This window comes from Lactuca virosa, chromosome 2 (assembly GCF_052849685.1).
Source record: "Lactuca virosa cultivar CGN04683 chromosome 2, Lactuca_virosa_CGN04683_v6, whole genome shotgun sequence".
NCBI lineage: Eukaryota > Viridiplantae > Streptophyta > Magnoliopsida > Asterales > Asteraceae > Lactuca > Lactuca virosa.
The window spans coordinates 266,007,857-266,014,210 of NC_136427.1; positions in this window are offsets into that span (position 1 = coordinate 266,007,857).

Here is a 6,354-nt window from a genome sequence, read left to right on the forward strand (position 1 = left end):
ATGGAGCCTATGGAGATTTTCTGTGACAGCAATAGTGCGGTTGCCTTACCCAAGGAACCGAGAGATCATGGCAGATCCAGATACATTGACAGAAAATATCACTTCATAAGACATAAGATAGAAGAAGGACTCATCGTGGCAAAGATGGTATCGTCAGAAGAGAACCCAACAGATCCCCTCACGAAGGGACTGACTAGGGTTAGGCATTTGCAGCATGTGAGGCGCATCGGGCTGAAGGATGATATTAGTTTTACAGATTAGATAGCTATTTCTGAAACTTGTAAAATGTAATTGACATTTGATGATTAAATAAATGTTGTTATTTATTTATAAGTAAGGTGTTGCTATCTTGTGTCAGTTGTTTACTATTGTTTCAATTTTGCATGTTTTGACTTCCAGAATAATTACTTTATTCAAACTCTCCACAATCAGTCATATGTTGGAAGTAGGTATGAATCAAGACTGTCATGAATTGGGCTTGTAGATGTCTAAGGTGTTAGACATAGCAAAAGTTGCTACAACATTCATGAGTGCTCATAAGTTCTGTGTATTGGATTAAACCCACGCTCACTTGTATCACTTCATGGAATTTATCTCGAGTGATCGTGAGACGGTAATATCATATAAGTCTTCAAACCTAGAGATATGAGTTATTGCCTATGAGTTGGTTGTGCATTGATTGTACGAAAACACAACAGTAACTTGATGTTATAAAACGTGTCTTTGTGTATGATTCAACAAGTAGTAGAACAAGCATATGAGTCGAAGTTTATCTGTTCCTTTTAGTCCTTGGAGGATTAAAAGCGATATTTGGGCCCCTCGATGATTTTTTTTGACCTATGTGTCGGGCCCGGTCAGAACCAAATTGATGTGTCCAGTTTAGTTCTATGTCAAACAAATCGGAAATCGGGAAACAAACTGCTGGACAATAAGTATGACATTGTTCCATGTATTTGTCCGGCTGATATCTAGAACAGAGGACGTTATGATCACTTATCTAAAATGGCACTTCATAGTTCAGCAGAGTTTTAAGAGCTGCGATTGCTGGTCGATTCCTGAAGTCATACTTACAACTATAGTTATCAGACTTATCCAAGTGGGAGACTGTTGGATAAGGTGTCTAAGTCCGTAACTATATTTGGTATGTACTTGACCCGACCCGGCATGGTCCATTTGAGTTGCACTTCACCGACACAATTTGTATGGATAATCTTTTGAGGATAGTATATTTATGATTTATTAATATATTATTAGTTATAATATATTAATATGAAATCATATTATTTAATTAGTATTGATCAAGAATTAATTTACAATTAATTTATAATCACAAACAGCATACTATAGGTCCAATCAACCATCAGGTCGGAATACCCCAGGCCCTCAACCATCGGGTTGGAATGCCAACATACTATGGGTCCAATCAACCATCAGGTTGGAATACCCCAGGCCATCAACCATCGGGTTGGAATGCCAACATAGTATGGGTCCAATCAACCATCGGGTTGGAATGCCAACATATTATGGGTCCAGTCATCCTCGGGATGGTAGACCCTCGGCCCACAACCATCGGGTTGGAATGCCCACATACTAAGAGTCCAATCATCCTCGGTATAGAATACTCACGGCCCACAACCATCGGGGTTGGAATGCCCAGGTCTGTTGGCTCTCGCACAAAGCATATAAGACTCAACCACCAATCAAACATGTGCACATATAACAGATAATGACACAACAGTCTATAGATAGACAAACCGATCTAACAGATCATAACAACATAATAACATCCTATCTACCAGGATACCGATCTAACAAATCATAATAGCATAATATCATCCTATCTACCAGGATATTGATCTAACAGATCATACGATACTCGAGCATATAACATATCAGGATAGCAATCCAAAAAGGGCCGGCCTTGGTGCCTTAGACCCTTGAGTATAGTGAGGAAAAATCACCTCACACTGTTGAAGTCCCGCAGGCAAAACCCTAGCTGCTGGATGACAGATTCCCGAACTATCAACATCAAACAACACCCAATTAATAATTGGGTTCCAATACATAACCATAAGTCCATGCTTGGGGTAAAAGACTACTTTGCCCCCATCCTAGCTTGATTCAAGCCTAAGGCCCAACTCACACTCCAAAGGCCCAAAAGTCAACCAATGGTCCAAAGCCCAACATGTGGCCCAATTTTCCAAATTGGGCCCAAACCTCTTCATGGTCTCATGTTAAGGCCCAACCATTTATTCTAGTCCCAACAGTTGGCATTCGGATGGTCCAATATCTCAAAATCATCAAGGCCCAATTATGGCCCATCTATGTCCCAATTTTCCAAATTAGGCCCAAGTCCCTCACATGGGACTTACCTCAAAGCCCATCCAAATGTTTTAGTCCATTTACTTGTTCTTGGATAGACCATCAATAGCCGAATCACCAAAGCCCAATAGAAAGGCCCAAGCGAATTTAGGGTTTTCACATAAAATGACGATTAGGGTTAAGTGTTTCTTACTTAACCCATTAAGGACTTAATCCATTAAGTCCATCACTCTAATAGATAAATCATATGGTGTGATTGGGTGTAACTCATAATTCAATTCCAATGGCACAAAACGCGGGCCCCGACAAATCCAAAATACACATTTCCAAAATTAGGGTTTTCCAAACCCTAAGTAGGGTTTCCAACCAATTTACAAACCAATTAATCCAAATTAGGTTTTTAGGTTAATTAGGGTTTCATTGGGCCAATTAGGGTTAAATAAGTCGGGCACCACCCACTACCACCTCGGGTAGTGGTGGTTAACGGCGGCTCACGGCGGCGGCCACCACCTTACGGTGGTGGTTATGGTTCTAGTCCAATAATGTACAAGAATCCCAAAATCAATCTAAACACAAGCAAAAGCAGACCGCCACCCAACACGGCGGCTGGTGGCGGCGGAAGGCGGCAGCCACCACCTCACGGTGGTGGTTATGAGTTTTCTCTGATTATTCCGTCACCGATTACAACATACAACACAAAATCCCAAATAAACACACACACACACACACACACTAAGATAAACACACACACACAACCACCCTATGGTGGCCGGCGGTGGTACATGGTTGCAGCCACCACCTCACGGTGGTGACGATGGCTTTTCTCGTAAATTCTGGCCGAACAACCCCACACACAACACATACTCGTAACAGAAATACACACACACGTTTTTTTTTTGCAAAAAGGACCTAGCCACCCACCTGGTGGTGCACGGTGGCGGCAACAGCGGTACCGACGGCGGCGGCCACCATGGTTGACCACCATGGTGGTTCTTGACGATTTTCTCTCATCATAAAATGCACACGCTAGCGTTTCTACCCTGTTACAGCAGCACACGTATCCACTTCACGAGTCCACGAACTCAGCCACCATTTAACGGTGGCATGCGGCCGACGGAGGGCGTTAGCAGGATAAAGCGGCCTTCTAAACGACAGCGATGATGCAACCATCGGAAAAGAAATGGAGAAAGGAGAACGTGGTGCCAGACCCACCGAGTACAGCAGCAACACCAGCGGGGGGACGCTATTCATGAACCTCTTCGGCGATTGGAGTGACGACGACGTTGGGAGGCTGACGGTTCACATCGGCAGCAATGTAGTCGGCTGGGAACGACAGTCACTTGGCGGCCACGGCTGACCGAAAAAACATGCATGACAGCGACACTGGTGGGGAAGACATAAGGGTGGTGGTGGCGACTGCATCCTTTCCATAGGGTTAGGGTTAGGCTTTGGACGGGGGGTGATGGGTTATATACCCCGAGCCCCATATAACTTTATCCCATAATGACAACAATGGTCCCTCCCTCCTGAAATAATTTCAAAATAGCTCCCATATTTACCCATTATACCCCTGCTCCTATAATTCTTTTCTTAATAAGTCCAACAGTTACCAAACATCCCCTCCTCTACAATTTATTCTCAAACGAAGTCCATATGTTACCATTCAGCCCCTTAGCCTCCAAAATCTCTTCAAATTAAGTCCCAATAATTTACCAAGTAGTCCCTGCCTTCATAAATATTTACAAAACCAATCGGGAACGTACACTTTTAACCCTCAACTTCTAAATTATGACAGTTATCTCCTCGAAACCAACACCTTGCTATATAATTATTGATTTTAGGGCTACTATTCATTCATTACCTTGTCTAATTATTTATTTAATAAATGGGGTGTTACAAGTTTGGTGGGTGGGAAAAGGAAGACGATGTTGTTTTGATTTTGAAAAAATGGTACATGGTGAAATAGCAGATATGCCCTTGCCAAAAGGAATGACATTAAGATGTTGAAGAGTTTCAAATGAAGTATGACCCATTGTATTATGCCAAACAGATACAATAGAATCTTTATTCAACAATGTAGAATTGAAACATTTGAGTACAGGACAATTAAAAGAAATACTATTTCTTATACTTCTATGATCAAAACCATAAAGATCATTGATCTTTTGTCCGAAAATTCCCAAAGAAAGTTTAATCTTCAACCAAGTTTCCTGCAACATGCAGTATTTATCAGTGAAGATGATAAATGTATGAAGTTGAGATATCAATTTACTGACAGAAATGATATTTTACTTAAAAGCAGGGACATACAAAACATTATGAAGAGTGATAAAATCATGAAATTGAACATCACCATAAGAATCAATAGATGTTGCATGACCATCAGGAAGTCCAATGAGACGAGGCTGAGTAAACTTCTAAAAAGTGACAAACAAAGATCGATTAGAGCACATGTGATCTGAAGCTCCATAATCAACAATCCATGAAAAATATTCATGTAAATGTTGAGATGATTTATAAACATTTGAAGCAAAATGTTTAATGTTGAATTTACCTTCAAAATTCATTGCACCATCAGTTATAGAAATACGTGATTGATTTGATGTAGCTGGAGAGTGAAGGTTGTGATTGTTGAACATTTGCATGAACTGATTGTGTTGCTCAACCATGATGGGAGAAGAAGAACTTGCAAAAATTAAAGACGTCAGATTCACAGTAACATTTTGAGCAGTAGATTGAGGTTCATCTCTTTTCCCTTAAGTGAATTTGAAAGTCGAGGGGAAACCATTGAGTTGTAAGATTGGGCTTTAGTGTTCCCTATTTTCTTACAATAATTATAGCTGAGAGTATTCTTGCTTTAATTAACATCATAAGAAGCTTGCATAGCAATTGCATCAGAATTGAGAGTGGTTGGAATGTTAATTCCTCTTTCTTGTTCTTCTTGAAGAATGAGAGAATAATCAGAGGAAATAGATGGCAATGGTTTCATCATCAACAATTGACACCGAATGTGACAACCCAGAATTTCTATCTTGTAAAAGTCAAACTTGGCCAACGAAAGTCAAACTTATCCAATAAAGGTCAAACTTATTTCTACGATTATCTTATGGTTATATTAGATTAATAAAATGAGTGTGTTTAAATCCTAGTATTCTAAAGTGTAGAATGATAAGTGAGAAAGCCATTTGGATCGAGGCTTCGGGTCGTGAACGACGCTTCGGACCGTGAACAGCCTTCAGACCGTGATCTGGCTTCGAGTCGTGATCAAGCTTCGGGCTGCACACGAGGTTCACGGCCGTGAACCACTTCGGACCGTGAAACCCTTCCATATATATATATATATATATATATATATATATATATATATATATATATATATATATATATATATATATATATATATATATGGACTGATTTTAATTCATTTCTACACTTTCAAACGAAAATCCAACCCTTTTCTCTCAAGTATCATCATCCAAGAACATCCTCTCTCCTCAAGAACATGCTAAACTCATCCTTTCTCATCATATTCACGCGATAATCACTGGTTCTTCATAGGATCTAACAGGTAACATTTATTGATCTTGTTATCATTTCAAAAACATCCTTCAATCTTCTTATACTAGTCTGAAACCCGTTAATTTCACTAGTTTCACGAAGAACACGCGAAGAACACGAAGAACACCCGACCGGAAACCTTTGAATCTTCTTACAAACTTGCCTAGGATTTTCAAGTGTTCTTGGGCCGTGAACCAGGGTCGTGAACACTTCATCTGGGCCGTGAACACTCCAAGTGTTCTTGGACCGTGAACCCTTCTAGGGTCGTGAACTCCTTGCAGCCTCCTATCTTTGCTTATAACACTTCTTTTGTAAGTGTTTATTGCATCCTAGGTTGTTTTCCCACTACCTTAGAGGTTTCATTCACTAAATGGGTACATATATGCTATGTAAAATGCTATTTAGGACTTGTTTTAACCCGGGAACTCACACAAGGTGAGTTCATACCCCTTCAAATTACAGTTTTAAATGCTT